The sequence below is a fragment of the Aethalodelphis obliquidens genome, unplaced genomic scaffold (assembly GCF_003676395.1).
Source record: "Aethalodelphis obliquidens isolate GAN/ISIS:26980383/991018 unplaced genomic scaffold, ASM367639v1 scaffold7, whole genome shotgun sequence".
NCBI lineage: Eukaryota > Metazoa > Chordata > Mammalia > Artiodactyla > Delphinidae > Aethalodelphis > Aethalodelphis obliquidens.
Window position 1 is genome coordinate 34,987,560 of NW_020837951.1, and position 26,640 is coordinate 35,014,199.

The 26,640-nt window shown below is 41.6% G+C and overlaps 1 protein-coding gene across 7 annotated transcripts in view; it reads left to right on the forward strand.

Moving 5' to 3' along the window:
* Window positions 1-3,402: 3,402 nt before the first annotated feature.
* FBXO10 (F-box protein 10) overlaps window positions 3,403-26,640 on the forward strand; it is an 84,965-nt gene continuing 61,727 nt past the window's right edge. For 2 of the 7 annotated variants that reach the window (XR_003432594.1, XM_027105476.1), the window contains exons 1-2: window positions 4,157-5,049; window positions 8,116-8,208. The gene's annotated coding sequence lies outside the window, so the exon portion shown is untranslated. Of the gene's footprint in view, window positions 5,050-5,135; window positions 5,387-8,115; window positions 8,209-26,640 lie in introns of those variants that run through there. The other 5 variants (XM_027105478.1, XR_003432595.1, XM_027105479.1 and 2 more) reach the window with 5 other exon arrangements.

Sequence of the window (26,640 nt, forward strand, 5' to 3'; positions counted from 1 at the left end):
CTTTTAAACAAAGACCTACTGAATCAGAATTGCTATGGATGGAGCACAGGACTCTATTTTGTAAAGCATCCAGGTGACTTAATTGGCCCAGGCTCTGCTTTGGGTAACCAGACCTTAAATTAAGGTCTTTTCAAATCTGAAATTCTGGACTGGTTTAGGAATAAGATCAAGCAAAATTAAAGATGAAAGGAATTTTTTAGCTTGCATCAGTAAAATTACAACACTAAGGTCTCCAGGTCTAACAGACTCCTGAGGAGTAGCCCCCCTTGGCAGAGTAGAGTTTGGCAGAGTACTGAAGGTGTCTGGAAACCATGCTGCTAGAGAGATGATTGAAAGAATTAGAGGTGGTTAGCCTTGAAAAGACCTATAGTAGGAGTTTGAGAGCTGTTTTTTAAAAACTAAAAGGGTTGTTATGTCAAAGAAAGTAATGGTCCCAGAAGGCACAATAGGATAAAGGTTTGGAAGCCAAGAGGGAAGATTCCTTCTTGAACTCACTAACAACTACTGTGACCAAGATGAGCTGGGTCACAGAAGGGGCACTTCTTCACTGGAAATGTGTAAGAAGCTGAACATGGATACCCTACAGCAGGGAAGGGATTGCCACTGTGAGGGAAAAGTTTTTGTCATTGTCTTTTTCTCTTGAATACAAGTATTATCCCACATTCTTCTGCCCCACATAATATCTTTACAAAGAAGGGGCTGAATTGAAGGCGGAAAGATCGGCTTTCGGATACTACCTGTTGTCCAGGCCTCCGAAAAAATACTCCCAGTCTACCTGGTGGAGGTGTTCACAATCACAGATATTTATTTATTTAGTGACTACAGAGGACCAGGCACTGTGGTACGTGAGGGATACAGAAGAGAAGAATGCGGTCATTGTACCAATCCTTAAGAGGCTTACAAAATAGCAGGGGAGTTGCACATTACCTAAGTTCATCAATAATTATGTCATTATATAAACTGCTAGGAGAGTGAAGTAAAGGTAGCTGTGAGAACATGGAATAAAGGAGCCTGGCCTGTTGGGTTGGGGAAGAAGCAGGGAGGGCTCCCTGAGGAAGTGACGAAGTAAGATTTGGATGAATAGGAACTGTCCACATGAAAGGGGGGGGAGTGGGCTTTGAAAAAGTGTTAAAGCATATATGTTTAAGGAAGAAGAAGGCAAGTGTGACTTAAGTGTGTTGTACACAGAAGAACAAGAAGAACTTCCGTTCTTTGAGGAACTCCTGTTATTTATTGTGTTTTCATACTTCAGTCTTAAGAAAGAGATCCTATGCTGACATCTGCTGGCTAGTATATATACTAAAACTCCAAAATATACTACACAACAAAGGCTTAGTAACCTTATTTTTTAAAGGCTACAATAATAAATTAGAAATAAAGTACCAGGTCTTTTCCCTACTCTATTATAGATGTCACCCAGGAGACCATGAACAGTTGCTACTTCTGTGAGCTCAGTTTTACAGCTATGCTTATGTGGTGTCATTTGCCTGCTTTTGTGCAAGTTCACGAAAACACAGAAATCACATGTATAAAAGTTGAACAGACTTGTTACTGAGAGGTAAAAACATTACACAACCACTTACACACTTTGTCTTTTAAACACAGTATCTTATAAAATATTTTCAGAGTTATAAAAGGTTCGTAAATTGTTTTCTTCAGAAACACACAGCTGGCTTTAGTCCAATAAGCATTCTGCTAAGGCTAAAGATCTGCTTTAAGCATGTCTGATTATTTTCAGCTTTTTGTCAGTCACATTAGTAGTAGTATTTTCATTTCCATTTTATGCCTATAACGGACAAAAATACAAAAAAAATTTCAATATTACATAAACTGTACAGTGATACTGCTACATCTGAAACTGAATGTTCCACTGGCAGCTGCCTCACCATACAATTGCTTAAAATATTCATTAATCAGCTGACATTAAAAGATAAATTTGGTGAACAAAGGGTGATTTAGAGACATCGATATGTAATGTAGAAAGTGTGGGTTGTTGGAGAATACAGATTTATGTTAGGAAGGAACACTAGAATTAGTTCAAAGTCCTCAGCTCTGCTGTTATGTGACTATATGAGTCAGATTTTTAACTTGTAAACACCAAAATCCAGTTTTAGTAGATTTCAGGAGAAAAGTAATTCATTAAAAGGATTATAGGTAGTTTAGCATCACCAGGAGGCCTGGAGACTAGGCAACTGGAATATCACCCTTTGTCACCTGGTCACTCCGTACAACTGGTGCAGTGAAGACACCATCTCTGCAGAAGATTAGATGCCACTGCTCATTACCAAGGCCACAGCTCCCTGGACTATGATAGCAGCCAGTATTGCTCAAAGAACTTCATCTTGCTGCATTTGCCATGGTCACCAAAGAGAATTACTCCAAGATACAACTTTGCTGTGTCTCTGGCTCCCAATTCAAAGTCCGAGGAATATTTAATTTGTAGTGTCAGGGTCACGTGGAGAAGTAGAGAAAAAAAAAATCAATTTCAGCTTCTGTAGTGAAAGGCATGCTCTGATTCCCAACAAGCTCTAATAAGATGGGGAATTCCCAAATGGTACTGGACAGCCAAAAAGGAATGACAGATGTCTACTATGTTGACCCTGGGCAAATCACTCTGAGCCTCCCTTTTCCATAAAACAAGGTAAGTAAAGTTCACATGACTGAGGAGATGCTTATATGTACTTACTCTTTTTATAATAAATACCAACTATGTATCAGAATGCAAAAGATGAGCAGGTCCTCTCCAGTCTAATGGAGGAGGGAAATCAGTAGACCTCAAGTGGTAGGATAGAGGCAAGCACAGGTGAGATGAGGGCAGAAAGAAGAGGGGACTCAACTGTGGTTTACAAATGACGTTCTTATAGTTAAGTACTTATATTTAAAAACAAATTTTCTATGTGACAAGTGATGTTTGCACCACTAATGAGAAAGACAGACAACATGCTCTTATAGAAAGCGGCTGTTGTACTCCCTTGAAAGGCTTAGCTGTTTTATACAAATGCCAAAACAATAATGTTGGCTGACACAAATCCGGAAACTCGGGCTTTTGATTGCTTTTTGACAGACATCTAGACTACCAGTTTCATACAATGGGACACTCTTCAAAGGATTAAACATGTTATAGCTTTGCCAGTCATATATAATGAGATAAATCATCATGCTCATTGTAGCGTGAACCTCCCCTGTTCTCATCTGATCTGACCTAAGTCAGAGTGGTCTACTATTTGTATCTAGCTACTGTGTGTACAGCTTTGTCTTTGCTTAAAATAAATTGTTGGCCTTAGGGTGTGTGTTTGTGTTTTTTTCCATTTATAAAAGAGAAGCTGCATAGTAACTTGGGCCTCACCTGAGTTTACTAATAATACTAAATTCATCATATGGTAATAATAGATGTAATATGTTTTTATAGAATACATTCTGTAGAACTAAGGACTGAGATAGGTCAATGGGATCATATAGATCAGCTATTACAAACCTCAATCTGGTGCAATGATTTCTTTTTCACAGCAGTCTTAAGTTAAATTTCTGAGGCTTACATTCTCTTCTAAAATCCAGAGGTCTGTATCCAAATGCGTTTTAATCTCATTTGGATGGCACACAGGCATTTAAAATTTAACAAGTCAAACACTGAGTTCTTGATCTTCCACCCTCCTCCCCAATATATTCCCCTTACAATAGTTCACTAAATAGCACTTTCATGGGCCCAGTCAGGAGGTTAAGCTATAACACTGGGGAATCCCCCTAATTTCCCACATCAAGCCAGGTTGATTACCTCAAAAAAGTATCTCAAATCTATTTCTCCATCTTCACTACCATCACTACCATTACTCCAGTCCAAGTCTTAACCAATCTACTTGCTTCCACTCTTTCTTCTGTCTATTCTCCACATAGTAGCTGGCATACTTTTTTTTTCCAATTTTTATTTTCAAAATATCATACTTTAAAAAGAAAAAAAAAGGTGTCAAATCACTTACACCCTCCATCCTTTCAATGCCTTCCTTTTATATAAAATTTTAAAATCCTTATTGTGACCTAAATGTTGCATGATCTGGTCCCTACCTGCCTTTAATTTCACTTACACTGTTCTCTGTCAACACAATAAGCTTCAGACAAACTGGACATCTTCCATTTACCCAAAGAGCAATCTTCTCTCCTCTGCCCCACCCCGCCCAAGAGCTTTCACACAGGCTTTCCCTGCCTCTCTTCCAGCTGGCTAACTCCTTACCTTTCTCTGAAAAGTCTTCCTTGACCACCCTCCCTTGCCCCCTAGTTTTAAATCTGGGTTCCTTCAATGCACTTACCCCAAATTAAAATACATATTTATTTAAGTGCTATCTGATTAATGTCTACCTTCTCCAATCAAAAATTGAGGACAGAAACCATATCATCTTTGTTCACCTCTGTGCCCATAATAATAACAGCAGCAACAACACTTAGATAACATTTACTATGTGGCAGGTATTGTGCTATACATAAAATTATTTAATATATACTCCCAGAATATTGTTTGGACCATAGCCAGCGGTCAGTTTGTTGAATGTGTGAACCCAGCCCCTATGTGCACACCTACAAAGCTGCTCACTACCTCCTGGAACATCCCATTACACTGACAGATAACTGGTGATTGGAAGAATCTTCTTTATATCGACCCCAGCTGCCTCCCTGCAATTTCCACCCAGTCATTCTATTTCTGCCCCTGTGGGGCCACGCAGTACAAGCCTTAATTGCCCCTTCGCAAACTCGACTTCGCAGCATCTGAAGACTCATCCGCCGCCGCTGCGCAGACTCCGCAGAGTTCGTTTCCGCGGCGGTGGTCCGGAAGCCCAGCCCTGCCGCGCGACCGCCGCTCCCGGCATCCCCCGCCCTGCGCGTCACGTGACAGCGCCGCCTCTCAACGGCCCAGCAAATACCTGCCCAGCAAATACCACCCCCGGGCGGGGCTCAAGGCGTGACCGGCAGTCCGTGGCCGCGCGCCGCCGTCTTCGCTGCGGCCCCGGCGCCCGCGGCCGGCACGTTTGTGGGCGAGTGTCCCGGAGAGCTCCCGGCAAGGTAAGGGGAGACAGCGCGCGGAGGCTGCGGGCAAAGTGGTTCTGCCCGCGTCCCCGGGATGCCCCGGCCTGGAGCGGGGAGCGGCCCGGGGGAGGGGGCGCGGGCGGCCGGGGGCTGCCTCCCGGGGACCTAGGGCGCTTTGCGAGGCGCCCAGTCGAGGAGGTCCGGTTCGGTCCTGCCGGAGGCTGAGCACCTGGCCCCGGCGGGACCAGGAATGGTGCTCTCAGGCCGCCCTGGGCCCCGCGCTCCCGCTCTCTGCTGGCACCTGGAGGCTCAGCTGCGCCGGAGAACAGCTGTGCCTTGGTTTCTCCTCCTGTGAAACGACCGGGCCGGGAAGGTGGGTCTCTGCGGTTGCCTTCAGCCTTGAGGTTTCGCGAGTGTGTTAGTGAAAGTGGAAGAGGAAGAAGCAGACTGGAGATGGGAAGAACCCTCACCTAGGAACGCAGGAGCGAGTGTCTGAGGCCGGGCACCTTTTAAGTGTCTTCTGTATTTTGTGCAAGTCGCAGACCTCTCCCGAGACTCGGTTTCTCCATTTTTAAAGTAAAGGTGATAACCCCTGACCTCCCTTGCTCACAGGACTACAGTGAAGAACAGATGGAAAAGCCATTTGAAGAGCCAGAACTCAGGAGTCAGTTACACCTGGGTTCAGATCCTAGTTTTGCCACTTACTGTGCGTTCTCGAGCCAGATAGAACCCTCATCTGTTAAAAGAAAATAATAACCTTAACAGCTCATGAGATTGTTGTGAGGATTGAGTGTAATAGGACTTAGCACAGTGTCCGGCAGAGAAATGCTCAGTAATTAGTGCTGTTAGTACAAGTATTAATAAGCTAGAGAGACATTCACGTGAGGGATGTTTAGAATAATCACACATCCGTTTCTGTGTATTTAGTCCTAAAAAGAGTGCTGTTTTGATTTCCTAAGAAAGGGACCAAGTGGAACCCTTTCCCCTTTTTTCTGTCTGGGTCCCCTTTGCCTTCTCATTTACAATTGGCATGTGAACCCGTTGTTTCTACCAAATGAGTCAGGCAGGATGGGAACATTACTGGAGCAGACGGGTATCAGATTCCCACTGAGGGGAAAGAAAAGTGCCAGGCATGTGCTGCCACCAAAAAAAGCACAATACAGTGATTGACTGTCAGAGCTGGAAGATGCCTGAGAAACCATCTAATCCAGCTGTCTCCTTAGGCAAATGGAGAAACTGGACCCAGAATTGAGGACAGGACTTTGATTTTCTCAGGACCCAACAGAATGTTGGCACTGGGTGGTGGAAAGAACACACACTGTTTACCAGACGCTTTGCTTTCCGTGAGTTCTAGCCTGTTTCTTCATTTATTCAACAGGTATTTATGGAGCACTTCGTGCTTGTATACCTGCTAGGAGCTGGAGAGGAAATACGCACACACATTCCTCTGCTGGTTTTTGGTACAATTTGAAATAATAAGTTCCAGCTCCCAGTGAGCCTTCTTCATAGCAGCTGGCCCCAAGGGACAGAGAAGCACACAGAGAGGCCTGAATTGTTTCATGATCAGTCACAGCAGTCCCAGAGCCCTTGTTGAAGCCTGGTGAGATTTTAGAGACTGGAGAAAATGCTGCTTTGTCAGGGCTTTTAGTAAAGGATTTCCTCTGGCCTGCAGTGCTTGGATTTCTTTTTCTGATTTCAGGCCTCTTACTGTTTTTAGATTCCTGAAAAGAGCCACCCTCACCACAGTGCCTTCATTTTGGTTTCCATGGTTATCAGATGAATTGTATTTTTATGATAGCACAAGTAGCTGTTAAGTAATACATGGTCAAGAAGTCCCTGTTCCCTATGGGTTTGTTTTCTGGTGGTGGTTCTCTTTTTTTTCCAGTTACAGTGCAGTCATACTATTCTTTCCTCCCTCCCCACCTGTTTCCTTTAACAATAGTGCATCAGTGGCAGGGCCAAGAGGAGTGGGAATAAGTAGAAACAGAGATAAAAACACGTATAGACCCTGGTTTAGGTATCTCAGAACCTTTGGAGGAATAATCCAAAGGCATTACCACATGCAAGGGGCAAATCAGTGGGACTCTGATAAAGATGTAGATTGCAAGCCAGCGAGAGCTTTCAGAGGTGGGAAGGATCCTGTCTTGGGCAACCAAGAAGACATCACATATTGAGAAGCTTTTCAGGGAAGATTTAAAAGAAACAAGTTCCTTTTACGTATGTCAGTCACATAGTAATAAATAGACAGTACAAGAAGCATTTTGTTCTTTCAGTTTGCCTTAATGAATGAACCTTCTCTTAAGTCACCTATCATGGGCTTTGTCTGAGATGTTTCCTTATTTCTCTCTTTACTCTTTCTGTTAGCTTAGTGATGTATTAGTTTCCTACTCATACGCATGATATTGTGTACATGAAGGTAGATAAGCAGAGACATTTGGTTAAGATTTTGTCTGTTTCATTTTGGATGTTTAACCTGTGTGCCTCATTTCACCAGTTGGGTTCTAAGCAGTCACATGTTTCTTTATTTTTCCAAATAACCTCCCAAGTCCCCTTAATACACTTTTTAGTGAGAATTCTGATGTCTCCCACTTCCAAGCCCCACGGGGGCTCAAACACTCCAAAGAAGTCAGTCTTTCACTCTCCAGAGGGGAGAGAACTGCAGAGTCTGAGCCGTCCACCCACATTGTTATTTCTGACACAGCTGTATCATATCACAGTTGAAGAGCTGCCCTGCACAGTCTAAGGATGTGTGGTCACTGCTGCTCAGTGCTTTTATTGGACCACGTTCCTGCCAGCTTGATGCCATGCTTGGCTTCCAAGTTTAGAGCTTTTTCAGTTTGTGCTGACGTGATTAGCCATTCTCCCAAAGCACCGCACTCTGGGCCACGTGTGGAGCTTGTCACCAGGCTGGGTTCCTCCAGTCTCCCCTGTTTGGGCAGCCCATAGGGCCCTTTCTTACTAGCAGCCTTGGTCAGGGTCACTCCAGATCACCCAATAGATATCCCTATTTTCAAACCTTTTATCAGGTTTTGGAGGCTGAATCCCTTCTCTGCCTGACCCTAACCCAAAGCTTTTTGGCACATTGCTTCTACTCCTCTCCAGGATTCTGCCTACTGAGGATACTCAGGAATGCTAACCTTTAGCCAAGATATCTACTCCAGGACTTTGGACGCCTACTCATCTCACTTTTCGTAGGTAAGAGGAATCCTCTGGTGACTCTTGGGAAAGCGTATATCTGTTCCTGAGAGACTCTGTCCACCTATAGTCCTAAGAGAAGTAGGCATTACTGAAAATTTACTTGACACGTATCCTGTTAGGGATTTGGGGGTGCCAGGTTTTAATTTAAAAATGAAGGATTTTCAGTTCCCTCAACTTGCCTAAGAACCAGAAAATAATCAGTATGTCTATTTCATTGTCTTTGTTTTAAACTTTTAAAAATATGAGATACAACAAGAATGCAAGTGAGTAAAGCCCATAAATGTATAGTTTAACAATTCTAAGGAAAATACACATGTAACCACCACCTATGTCAAGAAATAGAACATTGCCAGTACTCAGTACCCTTTCCAAATCATAAGCGCCTCCCCAGAAGAAACCACTATTTTGACTTTTATGATAATCATTTCTTTGCTTTTCTTTGTAGTTTTGTCACCTATGTTTGCCTTCCCAAACAATACAGTTCATTTTTACTAGTTTTTTAACTTCATACATATAGAATCATACTGTGTGCGTTTTGTGTTTGCTTCTTTTGCTCAACTTATTTGTGAGCTGAATCCATGTGTTGACCACACTTATTTTTATCGCTAACAGTGTTTTATGTTATGAATGTCACAATGTAGTTATTCATCCTATAGGTGACAGATACTTGGTATTCAGAAACTATAAGCAACACAAGAGCAGTGCAGCCAAGAACAACATCCTTAGACATTTTCTATTGTGTATGTGAATGAGTTTATATATGTTGAAGTGGAATTGCTTTGCTAGATAATGCCAAATAGTTTTCTAAGTGATTGTACCAATTTACTTTCCTACCAGCAATATATGAGAGTTCTAGTTGTTTCTTATCCTTGCAAATGACTCGGTATTGTTGGTTTAAATTTTTTAAACTATTCTCATGGGTGTATAATGATATCTCTGTGGTTTTAATTTTCTTTCCTTGGTTACTACTGATGAGCACTTTTTTGTTGGTTAATCAGATGGCCTGTTTTGTAAACTGCCTATTAAGTCTTTTCCCTGTTTTTCAGTTTTCTTATTGATTTATCGGAGTTCTTTATAAATTTTGGTTAGTGGTTCCTTGCCAGTTATATGTTTTAAAAGTATCTGTTACTCTGTGACTTTTTTTTTTTTTTCCGGTATGCGGGCCTCTCACTGTTGCGGCCTCTCCCGTTGTGGAGCACAGGCTCCGGACGCGCAGGCTCAGCGGCCATGGCTCATGGGCCCAGCCGCTCTGCGGCATGCGAGATCTTCCCAGACCGGGGCACAAACCCATGTCCCCTGCATTGTCAGGCGGACTCTGAACCACTGCGCCACCAGGGAAGCCCGCTGTGCATCTCTTTTCATCCTCTTAAATGTTGATATCTTAGACCCTATTCTGTAGAAGCAGGACCTGAAGTGGGGATTCATGCTCAAATGGTATACTGAGAGAAGTGCTCAGGAAGAGAATAAGGGAAGCAGGATGGGAAGAGGAGAGGAAGAGAACTAGTTGAGGTGGCAGTTTTCTGGAGAAGGGACCTCTGTGTGTTGTTATCAGCTGACACTTCTATCTGGGGAATGGATGTGCTAGCCAGTAAAGAGGATCTGGGTGGGACACCGATGGTTTTCTCTATAGTCCATCTGATACATTCCCTTCTATGTTAAATTCACTCCATCCAGATACAACTTCTCCAGGATTCTGGTTGGTCACAATTTCTGGGGAAACTTACAAGAGGAAGGTTAGTGGGACAAACTACAATCCCTGCTGCTGCGGTTAGTCCAGAGATCAAACTAATGCCCATCTTCTTCCACCTCCACCATCCATATTAGTTTCCCCTCCTTTGTCCCTTGAATATTGGAGAGAACTCAGTGATGAAGCCACCTGGGTCTGGAAGTTTATTTTCTTATGTTATTTTTAACTGTAGATTCAACCTTTTTAATGGTGCTAGGGCAATTTTTTCAATTTCTTCTTAAGTTAGTTTAGTAAGTAATATTTTTCTAGGAATTTGTCTCTTTTAAGGTTTAAAATTTATATAAAGTTTATAATATTTCCTTATTATTCTTTTAATGTCTGCAACATCTGTAGCAATATCCCCTTTTCATTCTGATTTCATTTTTATGCTTTCTCTCTTTTTTTCTTCTTGAGCTTCAGTAGAGGTTCCTTTCAAAGAACCAACTTCTGTCTTCATAGGTTTTTTTCTGTAGTAAGTTTGTTTTCTGTCTTCATAGGTTTTTTTTCTGTAGTAAGTTTGTTTTCTATTTCTTTAAGTTCTGCTCTTTTAAAAAAAAATTCACTCTCCTTGTATATATTTTGGTTTTTCTTCTAACTTTTTGAAATGGATGCTTAGTTCATTAATTTTTATACTTTTTATTTTTATTCTTTCCATTTAAGGTTAAACATTTTTCTCCAAATACCGTTTAGCAAGAGCTCACACGTTTTGATATGTAGTATTTTAATCATTTATTTCTAAATATTTTCTAGTTCCCATTGTGATTTCCCCTTTGACTCATAGGTATCTTAGAAATGTGTTTCTTAATTTCCAAACATGAGTATTTTCTAGTTATCTTTTATTAATTGATTGTAGTCAGTGAGCTTGTTCTGTATAATCTTAATCTTTTAAATTTGTTGATATTTCTGTTAGGGTTCTGTTTATGGTGAGTTTTTATAAGTGTTACATGTGTGCTTGAAAATAATATGAATTCTAAAGTTATTGGATTTTATGTAATGGTTCTATGTAATGCCAGTAGATCAGGTTTATTAATTATATTCAAATCTTCATCCTTACTGATTTTTTGCCTATTCTAGCTATTATAGAGAGAAATGTGTTAAAGTACACAACTGTGATTATGAATTTGTCTATTTCCCCTTTTTAATTTTTTGCTTTATATCTTTGAGCTCAATTATCAAGTGCATACAAGTACAAAGTTGTTGTACTTCCTACTGTGCTAACCTTTTATCATTATGAAGTTGCCCTTTTTATTTCTAGTAAAAGAATTTTTTTAGCCTTAAACTCTATTTTATCTGATATCAGTATAGCTACGCCATCTTTTTTGGTTAATCTATGCAGGGTATATCTTTTTCCATCCTTTTAGTTTCATCCTTTCTGTATATATGTGTTTTGGATATGTCTCTTATAAATAGCATATAATTGGGTTTTGGTTTTTTATAGCCTTTGTCTCTTAACTGGAACATTTAGTCCATATTCATTTAATATAACCACAGATGTATTTAGGTTTAAGTTTGTCTTCATATTTTATGCTTTCAGTGTGTTTGTCCTGCTAGAACTCCATTTCATTTTAGCTCTTTTTTCCCTTTTTTTTTGAGGTGGGTGGGGCACTATTTTTAATCATTTGCTTTTTTCCTTCTAGTTTGGACATTATGCACTAGCTCTCCTTTAATGGTTACCCTTGAAATTTTAACTTAACCAAAGCTGATAAATTATGGAAGTGATAAATAGCACTACTCTTCTTTTGGACAGTACCAGGACATTAGACCATCTGAACTGTCTTTTCCCCTTGACGCTTAGTGGTAGACTTGTTGTAATACAATGTGTCAGCTTTGATTAGAGTCATTTAAGCACCCACAAATGGAACAAATGAGATGAGGGAGGAAAAAAGTGAGAGAGCAGAGAATTTCCTTGAGAAAACTATGTGTATATTTGTCAGGACTCTTGGTTGCAAGTGACCAGCTTAGGCACTCTTAACTTTAAAAAGAAAATCTATTGGCTTATAAAACTGCATAGCTGGAAATAGGGGCTCAAAAAATATTTTTAGGGTTCTCTCTCTGTCTCTCTCAGTCACTCAACCTTGCTTGTCTTAATTTGGCTTCGTTCCTCAGATGGACTCTTCTGAGTTGTCCCTATCTCTGGCAAGGGGGAGGGGATATTCTGATCACCTACTTTGGGTCAAGTATCCATCCTTGGTGGATGGAGGACTGAGGCACTCTGAATGACAGCCCCACCAGGACTAAATGAAGTGGGAGTGGGGTTCTTCTAAGAAACCAAAAGAGGGAAGGTGTGCCAGGCAGACAAAATTTACAGCTACCAACCATCCCTACACTGAGTAATGGCTGAAGGAGAGATACAAAGAAAGAAGAGGTTTAGAGAGGTTGCAGTTGGAATTAACTCAGTTAATCTGTACAAGAAGAAAAAGGGGAGGACATTACCTGTTCATGAGCCCACTGACAGGGAAGGAGGAGGCCGGTCAAACAACCACCTCCTTCACCCACCAGCCACTGGGCACTTCAGCATTGTTGGCTGAGGACATCTTGGTGGTCCACAGCAGCAGAGGTGTGGGGCTCTCTAGTATGTGGAGATGTTTTCAACATGTCAGCCGTGGTGCTTGCTATTCCCCCAGCCTTTTCTAAGAGAAATTTCTACATCCACAACTCCTGTTCATGGAGGGGCAGCCCGAGACATCCATGTTTCTACCATAAAATCTTGCTCTATCCCTGCCCCCTGGTCAGAACTTACGGAACCAGGGATGGACGTCAGACCCAAGAACAGCCAATTCATAGTCTCACCGGGGACCTCTGATGTGACCTAGTGGAAAGAAAGATGCATGTTCTCTTAGAAATTTGAACTGGGGACTACAGTTGGACATAGCTATAGAAATCGAAGCTGAAATGGTATATAGAAAGAAGCCATGAGGTAGAGTCAAGCCTTTGAGGAGTCTTGGCTAGTGATCTTAGGAGGAAGCAGAAGCAATGAGGTAGAGAAAATTTTGTGTAGCCTCCAGGCAAAAAGAGAATGGAGCAGACCCTTGGAGAGTGACTGAATCATGCGATGAGTGAAGACCCAGACTCCAGCTGCTGAGGGCCTTGGGGCTGCCATTGATCCAGACCTTTCTAGACTCTGGGAAGCCCAGACCTACTATGGTTCTATTCTTTCTTTTTTTTTAATTTATTTTATTTATTTATTTATTTTTGGCTTCGTTGGGTCTTCGATGCTGCGCTCGGGCTCTCTCCATTTGCGTCGAGCGGGGGCTACCCTTCATGGCGGTGCGCAGGCTTCTCACTGCGGTGACCTCCCCCGTTGCGGAGCACGGGCTCCAGGCAGGCGGGCCCCAGCAGTTGTGGCCTGCGGGCTCCAGAGTGTAGGCCTAGCAGCCGTGGCGCACGGGCCCAGCTGCTCCGCGGCATGTGGGATCCTCCCGGACCAGGGCCCGAACCCCTGTCCCCCACATCGGCAGGCGGACTCCCAACCACTGCGCCACCAGGGAAGCCCTATTCTTGTATTTCCATAAAATCCTGTACCCTTAATACCACATATACTCTTATGATAAGCTCTCCCTTATTTGTACTTGTAGTCAGAAGACTCAGTAGAACAGACATTCAGAACTTAGGGGCAGTGCCTACATGGGTGGATTGCTATTGCTGCCAGTGCTCTTCCAGTACTACAGTTCTGAAAAGAAAACTCACACTCTTTGCCATCAGATGGTTGGCAGCTACAAACATTGTTAGCTCAGTTACAATAAAGAATCCTGTACACCCAGCGCTTGGCCTGGTGGGACTATCTGGGGTAGTTGGTTTGGGTTGGTTGGGGCCGGCTTAAGGTCTGTATTCGTTCCTCATTGCTGCTGCACAGCTCCCTGCTGGGCGCAGGTCTGCTGCTGGGCACAGGTGCCTTGATTTTCCCAGAATCTGGCTTGAGGTCCTAAATCTTTGGGCCAGGCTTCCTAACAGAGTACTGCTGTGTCACATCCAACTCAGACACTGTGTGATACTCTACTGCGTAACAGTTGCAGGAGTAAACTCATCCTTATTTCATGATCTGTGAGTTTATGTGTAGTGGTGAGGATAGAAGGTCCTTGACTATCATGTCACAAGTTAGGAACCCCAGAACCTCAGAAAGGAAACTAGGAAGCAGGAAACTAGGAGGCAGGATGTTGTAGTGGAAAGAGCAGGGGCTTTGGACTCAGTCCAGGCTGGGAACAGAAGCTGTGCTGCTTACTAACTAAATAAAAAACGGTTTATCCATTTATTCCTGGAATTGGGCATAAGAAGACTACCACCTCTCTGGTTGTTAGAAGTGCTTATTGAGATGACATACAAAAAACACCTGGTATTTAATAAGCTCTCAACACATCTTTCCCTGCCCCCTCAAGGTCACCCAGTGAATCAGAATCAGGACTAAAACCCAGGTTTTGGGTTTCCTGACCCAGGGCACTCTCCTAGGTGAGAATGAATGGGCAGTGCATTGAAGGAGGGAGAAAGGGTCCTTACAGCTCCCAGCCACAATCAGAAAGCACTATACGTGCATCAGAACACAGCATTCTGGTCTGTGTCATCAGATTTCAGAGCGGAAAATAAGAAAGTGTTTATCTCTCAGGCTGAAGAGAACTGAGATTTGAAGAAATGATAGAAAGCCTGGATGAGATTTTTGTCATCTTCAAAATTTTAAGTTTTGTTTCATTTTCCAATAGTGTGTGTAGGTGTAGGTATATGTATGGGGCTCTTTCATGGTTCACCGTATTTTAATCTCTGTACTTTCAAACTAAAATCCACAAAACTTTAGGAAATGTACTTTGATTTGAAGAAAAATCTAAAATCCTTAACCCATTACAGTTCCTCAATGAATGCAGTTTGTATAATAGTTATTTGCACTGGTGTTTAGTATGTCTCATAATGTGGGAGGAAAATATATTTTTTTCCCTTGAAAATATTAAATAGAGTTCTGAACTGTCCTGGTTTTCCCCCCGCCCCTTTTTTATTAAAAGCAAAATTCCCACCACTTTGATACTGATGTGGCCTCCCCTAGGTAGGAAGTAAGTGCATTCTTTTTTATTATACAAAGGTGGGACTTGAATGCAGAGTTAAGTCCCTGCCTTCAAGATTACCCAGTGAGAGAGAGGCAGAGCCCCAACTAGAAGCCATTTGTGTCCCTTTTGTCTGACTCATCTCAGTATGGGGTAGGGCCATCTGCGCTGGGTCTCGAGGCAGCTCGTCACTGCCCCCCAGGATAACAAAAACTGTGTGAACTGATCCAGCTGATCTCTCTCCCTGACCCCTTCAGGCTCTCAGAGCTTCGGCCAGACGGAGCTTCTCCTTACTGTGTCCTCAGCCCAGCTGGAAGTTTCCTGCTTGGAGGCTTGGCTGACACTGTTTCCCCTGCCCACAGTCCCCCTTCCTGCATTCTCTGGATGCACCAATTTTACCCATATCTCAGAGTCCAGCTCAGGTGCCAGCTCTCCCATGAAGCTTGGCTTAATGGTTAAAAACCCAGACTTTGGGGTCAGGTCTGGCTTCAAAAGGGGGCTCTGCTACAGTCTAACAGAGTGATTTGGGGTAAGCCGTTTGTCACCTAAGTTCTCTCACTTAGTTTTTTTATCTGTAAAATGAAGACACATACTTTAAATCAGTGCTTCTTAAACATATGGTACATATGGATTCTCTGGTGAAATTGTTAAAGTGTCAGTTCTGATCCAGTAGGTATGGAATGATGCCCAGGAGTTGGCGTTTCTAACCAGTTCTTAGGTCCTGGAAACAACATTCTGAGTTGTAAGGCTTTGAAGAGATGTTGAGAGAATGAAAGGAAATAACGCATGAAAAGTGCTTAATGCTGTTCCCTTCAGACAGTCGTGCTAAGTAAACAGTAGCTCCTGATGTTTTTGTTGCCTTCTATTATAACTGGCTGATTCCACTAGCTAAGGGTCACATTTTTATTCACACACATTTTTATTTACAAACGGGCTTTCCCTCTTTTATGGCACTGAGCACTTTTCCCCTGTATTGTGGGGTGTTCTGCAGGGGTGGGGGTGGCGCGTTGGGAGTGATATCTTTGTCTCCTACCAGACTTGACGGTGGGGTCTTTATCTGATTACTGACTCCTCGCAGTGGCTACCACGCAGTCCTATACATAGCAAGTGTTGACTACATACTTGGGTTTTATTTACTTTTTTTTTATTCCACAAGGATCTATCTCGCAGTATGGATTCTATAGCTGAGGCTATTCAATAGTCTCAGCTGTTCTAATATACCAGATAAGGATGATGGTGATCATTCATTCATTGTTTATTGAGCACCTACTGTGGGTCAGGCATAGTTCTAGGCATAATACAAAGCAGTGATACAGAGTTCCTGCCCTCAAGGAGCTTATATTTTACTCAGAGGAGACAGACAATAAATAAAAGTATTATATAAAATGTAAGCTCCTTGAGGGCAGAGAATGTCTAGTTTGTCACGGTGAATTTCTTCACAGCAGGTGTTCACCTGGCTGCCCTACGTCTGCATGTGCTGTCTCACTTCTCACAGGGGTGGTGCCTGTGCTGTAAACTCGGTCCTTCCTCACGTCCCCTTCACCCACACCACACATCCACTCACACAAAAGCGTTAGTGAGCTGCAGAGATGTCACTAGAGGTTTTATTCCTGACCCTAACTTGCCGACCCATCATAATGCTCAGTGACCTAAATGGGCACAGCAGCCACCCTCTCAGAAGCAGTGGCAGCCTAGACAGCAGGACAAAGCACAGCAATGCTTTGGTTCCGGTGCCTCACGTTGACCAGAGTTCTGTACAGTTTTCTCAGGGTTCAATCCCAATCTCTCCTTTATCAAGTCCTTTTCTATTTCATGCCCTTTAGATGTTAGGGCGGCAAGACCTTGGTCATCTTCACTCTCTCTAGTGATCTTACGCCATGGCTTTAAATGTCATTCAGGTCTCTGTTCAAATGTCACTTCCTCAAAGACCTTCCTTGCCAACCCTATCTAAAATAGCACATGTGGGGGGCTTCCCTGGTGGTCCAGTGGCTAAGACTCCGTGCTCCCAATGCAGGGGGCCTGGGTTCCATCCCTGGTTGGGTTGCTAGATCCCATATGCATGCCATAACTAAGAAGTCTGCATGCTGCAACTAAGAGTCCAGATGCCACAAGGAAGATCCTATGTGCTGCAACTAAGACTCGGTGCAGCCAAAATAAATAAATAAAATAAGTATTAAAAAAATAAAATAGCATATGTGTGCATGCCCACATACACGCCTTAGCCTGCTTTATTTCTCTTCTTAGCACTTATGTTATTATTTTTTAAATGTATTGCCTGTCCCTGAGGGTCTTGTCTTATTTACTGCTTGTCAGAACTTGGAACAGTGCCTAGCACAGTAGTAGACAATCGACGAATATTTGTTGAATAAATGATTTTTTTCCTTTGGAAATTCTCAAAATTCTCATGAGGGGTAGCAAGATAGCCATCATTAGCCTCTTTACAGATGAGGAAATAGGCTAACTTTAACCTCACTTGAGGTTAAAGGATTTGCCTCAAGTCACGGGGAAACAGTAGAGCCTGCTTGTCGAGAGCCAAGTTTCATGGGACTCACCTCCCAAGAGAGTGGCCTCTGCCTTCCCCACTGAGGCTGGGGACACCAAGTGGCCCAGAGGCATGCGGATCCCTCCACTGTGCGGTTAGGTAGAGGCCACACAGAAGCCCTGAGTTCTCACACTCTTGGGAACACATTAAAAAAGGAACAGCTTGAGGTCTACCTCAGAACCTGCTCCCTCCCATCCAAACAAGTTCCCACTGTTGTTTCTTTACAGGCACAGGCCGTAGGGGGTATTTGTTACTTTTAATTCCATAGCTCAGAGGCCCCAGTGGCAAAAAGAAGGGCAAAACTTGAATACATTTTTTAAAATTGAAGTAGATTTACAATATTGTGTTAGTTTCAGGTATACAGAGTGATTTAGTTATATATATTTATTTTTTAGATTTTCCATTATGTTATTGCAAGATACTGAATATAGTTCTCTGTGTTATACAGTAAATTCCTGTTGCTTATCTACTTTATGTATAGTGTAATAGTTTGTGCCTGTTAACCCCATATGCCTAATTTACTCCCCCCTGCCCTTTGGTGACCATGAATTTGTTTTCTGTGTGAGTCTATTTCTATTTTGTGTGTAGATTCATTTGTACTATTTTTTTAGATTCCACATATAAGTGGTATCATATATTTGTCTTTGTCTGACTTACTTCACTAAGTATTGTAGAATATTCTCTAGGTCCATCCGTGTTGCTGCAATTGGCTGAATAATATTCCATTGTGTATATATACTGCATCTTCTTAAACCATTCGTCTGTTGATGGGCACTTGGGTAGCTTCCTTATCTTGGCAATTGTAAATAGTGCTGCTTTGAACATTGGGGTGCATGTATCTTTTCGAATTAGAGTTTTCTCTGGATATATACCAAGGAGTGGGATTGCTGGATCATATGGTAGCTCTATTTTTAGTCTTTTAAGGAACCTCCATACTGTTCTCCATAGTGATTGTACCAATTTATATTCCCACCGACAGTGTAGGAGGGTTCCCTTTTCTCCACACCCTCTCCAGCATTTTTTATTTGTAGACTTTTTGATGATGGCCATTCTGACTGTGTGAGGTGATACATCATTGTGGTGGTTTTGATTGCATTTCTCTAATAATTAGCAATGTGTGGCATCTTTTCATGTGCCTGTTGGCACATGTCGTCTTTGGAGAAATGTCTATTTAGGTCTTTTGCCCCTTTTTTTTTTTTTTTTGTGATACGTGGGCCTCTCACTGTTATGGCCTCTCCCGTTGCGGAGCACAGGCTCCAGACACGCAGGCTCAGCAGCCATGGCTCACGGGCCTAGCCGCTCCACAGCATGTGGGATCTTCCCGGACCGGGGCATGAACCCATGTCCCCTGCATCGGCAGGTGGACTCCCAACCACTGCGCCACAAGGGAAGCCCTTGCCCATTTTTTGATTGGGTTATTTTTTTGATATTTAGTTGTACGAGCTGTTTATGTATTTTGGATATTAACCCTTTGTTGGTCGCATTGTTTGCAAATATTTTCTCTGATTCTGTAGATTGTCATTTCATTTTGTTGATGGTTTTTTTCGCTGTGCAAAAGCTAAATTTTGCTTTTGTTTCTTTTGCCTTGCGAGACCTAAGAAAACATTGCTATGATTTATGTCAGACAATGTTTTGCCTATGTTCTCTTCTGGGAGTTTTGTGGTGTCATGTCTTACCTATAGGCCTTTAAACCATTTTGAGTTCATTTTTGTATATGGTGTGAGAGAGTGTTCTAATTTCATTGAGTTTACGTATAGCTCTCCAGCTTTCCCAACACCACTTGTTGAAGAGACTGTCTTTTCTCCATTGTATATTCTTGCCTTCTTTGTTGTAAATTAATTGACTATAGGTGTGTGGGTTTATTTCTGGGTGGTGTAATTTCTGGGCTCTCTAGTCTGTTCCATTAGTCTATATGTTTTTGTGCCAGTACCACACTGTTTTGACTACTGTAGCTTTGTAGTATAGTCTGAAGTCTGGACGGGTTATACTTTCAGCTTTGTTCTTTTTTCTCAGGATTGCTTTGACAATTGTGGGTCTTTTGTGGTTCCATATAAATTTTAGGATTATTTGTTCTAGTTCTGTGAAAAATGTCATGGGTATTTTGATAGGGATTGCATTAAATCTGTAGATTGCTTTGGGTAGTATGGCCATTTTAACAATATTCATTCTTTCAATCCAAGAGCATTGGATATCTTTCCATTTCTTTGAATCATCTTCAGTTTCCTTTATCAGTGTTTTATAGGTTTCAGCATATAGGTCTTTCACCTCCTTGGTTAAATTTATTCCTAAGTTCTGTTTTTGGTTTTTTGGTTTTGTTTGTTTTTTTGACATGATTTTAGACGGGGTCACTTTTTAACTTTCTCTTTCTGATATTTCATTGTTAGTGTAAAGAAATACAATAGATTTCTGTATATTAATCTTATATCCTGCTACCTTGCTGAATTCATTTATTCTAATAGTTTTTGTGTGGAGACTTTGTGTAGAGAGAGTATCATGTCATCTGCAAATAGTGACAGTTTCACCTCTTCTTTTCTAATTTGGATACCTTTTTATTTCTTTTTCTTGTCTGATTTCTGTGGCTAGGACTTCCAGTACTATGTTGAATAGAAGTGGTGAGAGTGGGTATTCTTGTCTTGTTCCTGAATTTAGCAGGAAGGCTTTCAGCTTTTCACTGTTGAGTATTACATTGGCTGTGGGTTTATCATAAATAGCTTTTATTATGTTGAGATATATTCCCTCTATACTCACTTTGGTGAGAGTTTTTATCATGAATGGATGTTGCATTTTGTCAGATGCTTTTTCTGTGTCTATTGAGATGATCATGTGGGAATACATTTTTTTAAAGTGTTACCTGGTTATAGAAATCCCTGTTGCTCTGTGGATCCCCATGGATTAGTGTTGTAAAGATATAGTAAATAATGCCAAATGGAACAACAGAGAATAGGACGTTTTCATGAAAGGAAATCCTCTCTAAGTTTAGAGGGCTCTTGAGGGGAGAACTGTCAGCCCCAGTCTCGATCTAGCCTTGGGGTGTTGCCTAGAGTTGGGGACATGGGAAATTTTGGAGGAAGACAACTGCTGAAGGATGGAAAAATCCCCTGCTGGGAAATCCTTCTTCCTGCAAGAGGCCAGATCCACTACCCTTTGCTTCCCACTGTGGGGTGAGCTTCTCGGAATCCCAAGAAAACTGAAGCCCTAGTAGTTTCTGTGTCAGGGACATTTGCCCCAAATCCTCCAGAGACCCTCACATCATCCTGAGGGAAAGAAGCTATCATTTAATATTTGCAAAGTTGTGAGTTTCTTCCCTCAGTGTTCCACCCAACGTTACTCTCCTGAATGATCTCCTTAAAATGCAGCTCTAATCAGGCCACTCCCTCCTGAGGAACCTACAGTAGAGTACAAGCTTCTGAGTTTGTCATCTAATGCTTATATCAAATATGCAACATATATAAGAGAGCAGAACTCCAGTGACCCAGCGGGATAGAACAGGGACCAACTGAGGAAGTAACTAGGATCTAGATTTCAGCTCAGTATTGGGAAATATGATATTGAATCACTGCAGACAAGCCATGGAATGGGTGGTCTCCAGGAGCTTCATAATAGCACTCTTTAGAGTTTCACATGCTCTTATCAGTCAGGAAGGGCTAGGTTATGCTGTAGTAATAAACAGTCCCCAAATTCTATTAACCCAACACACAGGATTATGTTTCATGCATGGTATCCATTTTGGGTTGGCAGGGGGACTCTGCTTTTCCTAATCACTCAAGGACCCAGGCTACCAGAGTAGCCATCATCTCAAATGTTGCCAGTTGCTGTGCTGGAAAGAAGAGAGCTCTGGATGATCTTGCACAGGCAGTGAAGTGCTCCAGTTAAGAAGTGACACACATCCCTTCTCAAAACTCATTAATTAGTACTGGTCACGTGACCCTACCCAACCAACCACAGGAGGGACTGAGAGTGCAATCCTGTCATGTGCCAAAAGGAGGGGAAACTGGAAATAGTTGGTAAAGAGAACTAATTATCAACACAATATGCATTAGATCTTTTAATCCACACAGCAATCCTTTGGGTTGGTATCAAGCTCCCCAATTTACATATGAAGAAACCAGGCCCAGGGAGGTTAAGTGACTTGCTCAGGCTTTCATACCACTTAATCCTAGGTCTTCTGACTTTGCAGGATACTGGGAGAGCCACTCACGGAAAGGGTTGAAGCTCCCAATAAAGGGTTGAGAGCCCTTTATTGGGAGTGCTGCATCAAAGTGGGGAAAGGGGGCGCTTTTCATTACAGTCACCAGGGATCTTGGTAAAGTTGCAGGTAATTGGTTCCATTCCAAAGATTCTTTTTTTTCTTATATTTAATTTAATTTTTTTTTTTTATTGAAGTGTAGTTAAGTTACAGTGTTGTATGATTATTAGTTTGGGGTGTACAGCAAAGTGATTCAGGTATATATATACACACACTTCTTCAGATATATGTACTTCAGATTCTTTTCCATTATAGGTTATTACAAGATACTGAGGATAGTTCCCAGTGCTATACAGTAGGTCCTTGTTGTTTACCTATTTTATATATAGTAATGTGTATATGTTAATCCCAAACTCCTAGTTTATCTCCGCATCCCCCCACTGTCCCCTTTGGTAACCAAAGGTTTGTTTTCTTTGAGTCTATTTCTGTTTTGTAACTAAGTTCATTTGTATCATTTTTTTAGATTCCACATATAAGTGATATCATATGATATTTATCTTTCTCTGACTTCACTTAATATGATAATCTCTAGGTTTTTTTTCTTTTTTTTTTGCGGTACGTGGGCCTCTCACTGTTGTGGCCTCTCCCGTTGCGGAGCACAGGCTCCAGACGCGCAGGCTCAGCGGCCATGGCTCACGGGCCCAGCCGCTCCGCGGCATGTGGGATCTTCCCGGACCGGGGCATGAACCCGTGTCCCCTGCATTGGCAGGCGGACTCTCAACCACTGCGCCACCAGGGAAGCCCTACCACATCTTCTTTATCCATTCATCTGTCAGTGGACATTTAGGTTACTTCCATGTCTTGGCTGTTGTAAATAGTGCTGCTGTCAACATAGGGGTGCATGTATCTTTTCACATTAGGGTTTTGTCCAGATATATGCCCAGGAATGGGATTGCAGAATCATATGGTGGTACTGTTTTTAGTTTTTGAAGGAACCCCCATGCTCTTCTCCATAGTGGCTGCACCAATTTACATTCCCACCCCAGAGATTCTGATTCTGGAGATCTGAAGTGGGGCTAGGAACAGGCCCTGGGTGATTCTGAGGGGGAATGGTCAAGAGCCATGTTTTAAGAACCTCTGGGGTGATTCTGAGGGGGAATGGTCAAGAGCCATGTTTTAAGAACCTCTGGGAAGTCCCACCAAGTCTGGTTTAAAGATTTTCTTTCCTCTTGAGCTCTGTAAGCTGCAATTATGCTTAATACTTTGTCTCTCAGGTTGTTATTAGCTGTGTCCATTTCCTGTCAACTTCTTTCTCATCCTAGAATCCCTCACACTCTGTAAGGGCTATGTTTGCAAAACAAAGGAACGAGAAATAAAAGGGATTTTTAATTCTCTAATTTTTTTAATTCACAGTGAAACTTTAAGAATTTCTATGTAAGAATTTCTGTGTACATGCAGGAATTCTGTGGGGGGGGGGAGGGCCCTTGAAGCTGTGTTTATATAGTAAATTTATATAAGTTTGCAAGAACTAATTATTCACCAAAAAATTGGGGTAGAGGCGTGATGGCATTTCACTTCTGTTTATTCATTTACTTAAAGTCATGCTTTGTGCTAGGTATTAGATGGTGTGTTTGGTTCTTGCTGTATTCTCTATAGCTCAGTTTTGGTGGCCCAGTGTATTCCTTATTGATGGGCTGCTGTGGCGACTCATCTGGGACAGGAGTTGGCAGTGCTGGGTACTGTGGGATGTCACATGGAGCATTCAGCAGGTTGACTGGGTTGAACGCTAATAGTGAAATAGGTTCAAGTCAGCAATGAGGTTGGATGCAGTAATCAGGCTTGGTGGTTGTAGTTTGAGTAACTGTGATTTGGGTCTCTACATCCTCCTGAGGATTGGAGTAGTGACCGTTAGCATTGGGTCCCAGAGAGGGCCCTCCTGGGCAGACTTGTATGACGCCATAGGGAAGCCTGTCACCTGGAAGGCTGTCGAGATTGGGTTTCAAGATTGCGTTTCTTTAGGATTCTCTGATTCACTCTTGAACACCTGTCAGAGTTGTCCCTTGTAGAAGGAAAGAACATTGTGGATAAGGCACGTTGGAAAGTACACATTAGATGGTGCCCCTGGAAGAACAGCATACAGTTATAATCAAAGATGCTAATAAATTGCAAAGTGAGAGGTAGGGATGAGGAGAGCAAGGAGTCTGAGAAGTAGGTCAGAGTCCTTAATAATGACTGAAAGATACTCCTTCCACATGCAGCAAGTGGTCCTTCCTGGTATGGGATCACCGTCTGGGTAGAAATGTTTGGGTGGTTGACAGTTTGTATTCTTTTCTATAGGAACTTGTTAAAATGGTGATAACAGTGTTCTTCTGGTGGTTTTAAATTGAAGTAGCAATATAATAAGGAAAAAAGAAGTGAAGCAAGGACAGAGAAGAATATTATAAATGAGCTCCTCTTAATAGGGATATAAAAAATTTACAAAGATAAATGTGAACTGTGTGGGACACAGGGTAGTCAGAGGAGGCATCTGTTATGTGGAAGAAGGAGGCTAAATCTGAGGTTTCAGGAAGGGACTGTGTGAAGGGTCAGGGTTAGAAGAAATGTGACGTATGAAGTCACTGAACTCAGAGAATCATGTACAGGTCACCAAGACCTGATGGACAGGCAAAATAACATTTTAAATTAAATTACCTCATAAGTGAGCCAAGAACCTAGTTGGAGGAGAGGCCCACCTGAAACTGAACTGCATTCAACCCACTCAGAGTCCTGGCATCAGAGCTCTTCCCTCCTGCAAATGACACTGTAATGAGAAGAGCAGCAGTCAAATTAGGAAAGGGGCAGAGCTGCAGAAGGTCTGGGAGATGTTTGGGAGGAATGTGGAGTGCAAACATAAGTTGTGAGGGAAAGAATGAGTTATGTGAGAGTTGAATATGAAAGAGTTAACTTAATCTTACTAGAGGTACTGCTGACCTGTTTTTTTCCCAGTGACTCTGGTCAAGTCACCTGTAGGTAATAATAAATCATGTACTTGTCTCCCTTGGTTTATTTATTGGCAGCATTTCCTGAAAGAACTTAGAGCCTCAGAGAAGGCAGAATCCCACTCTCATAATACCTGAGACATGTGGACCTGGTGTTGGAATAATCTGGGCACTCTGTTGCTTAGAGTGATTTTCTTTTCTGTTGCTCTGAATAATTGGAGTAGAGAAGGGGGTCAACACCAGGTATTGGGTCTTCAGAGAGCAAGGTATCCAGTCCTTGCCAAAGAAACCCACATTCTGGTGGAGGAGACAGAAGTCTGCTGAAAAGGCTTAGAAACCATGACCAAACCTAGTAGAAATAAGCATCTCTAATACCCAAATTGTGGTCTTGAAATATTGCTTCCACTAAAAGAAACCAGAAGAATAAGCTCAACTGATTTTTGACAAAAGTAAAAAAGCAATGCAGTGGAGAAAGGGTAGCGCTTTCAACAAATGGTGCTGGAACAGCTGGACGACCATAGGTCCAAAAAAAATGAACTTCAAACTAAATCTTATACCTAAATCAAAAATTAACTCAAAATGGATCATAGACTTAAACGTGAAGGGTAAAACTATAAAACTTTTAGGAAATAAAAAAACAGGAGAAAATATTTAGGATCTAGAGCTAGAGCTAGGTAAAGGGTTCTTGGACTTGACACTAAAAGCCCAATTTATCAAAGGAAAAGTGTAAAATTGTACTGTGGTGCTGGCATAAGGATTGACAAATAGTTCAATGAAACAGAATAAATGACCCAGAAATAGATCCACGCTACTGTCATTTGATTTTTGACAAAGGCACCAAAGCAAGCCAATAGGGAAAGGAGGTTCGTTTTAACAAATGGTGCTGGAATAACTGGATATTCACATAAAAAAATTAACTTCAACCTCCACCTCATACCATAACAAAAATTAGTTCATGATTGTATCATAGGTCAAAATACAAAAGTTAAAACCACAAAGCTTTTAGAAGAAAATACAGGAGAATATGTTCATTGTGTGGGGATTAACAAAGGTTTCTCAGGTAAAAGAAACCAGTAATCATTTTTAAAAAAAAAAGTATGTTCAGCTTCATCAAAATTAAAAACTTCTCATCAAAAGATACTATTAAGAAAGTGAAAAGACAAGCTACAGAGTAGAAGAAAATATTCACAGAACATTTATCTGGCAAAGGATGTATAAAGAAGTCCTATAATTCAATAATAAAAAAGACAACCCCATTTTTAAAAAAATAGACAAAAGATTTGAACACTTCAAAAGAGATATATGAAAGGCCAATAAGCACATGAAAGTGTTCAACATCATTAGTCATGAGGGAAATGCAAATTAAAACCAAAATGAGATACCGATTTCGAAAAAGATCCACGCACCCCTGTGTTCATAGCAGCATTATTCAAAATAGCCAAGACATGGAAGCAACCTAAGTGTCCATCAGCAGATGAATGGATAAAGAAGATGTGGTATATATATATATACAATGGAATATTTCTCAGCCAGAAAAGAGAATGAAATATTGTCATTTGCAGCAACATGGATGGACCTAGAGATTATCATACTGAGTGAAATAAGTCAGAGAAAGACAAATATTACATGATATCACTTATATGTGAAATCTAAAAATAATACAAATCAACTTATTGATAAAACAGAATCAGACTCACAGACATAGAAAACAAACTTACAGTTACCAAAGGGGAAAGGGGAAGGGGAGGGATAAATTTAGGAGCATGGGATTAGCAGATGCATGCCATTATATATAATATAGATAAACAACAAGGACCTACTGTATAGCACAGGGAACTATATTCAGTACTGCATATTGTAATAACCTGTAATGGAAAAGAATCTGAATCTGTAACACTATATTGTAAATCAACTATAGTTCAATAAAAAAATGTTTTTAATGAGGTACCATTACATATCCACCAGAATGATAC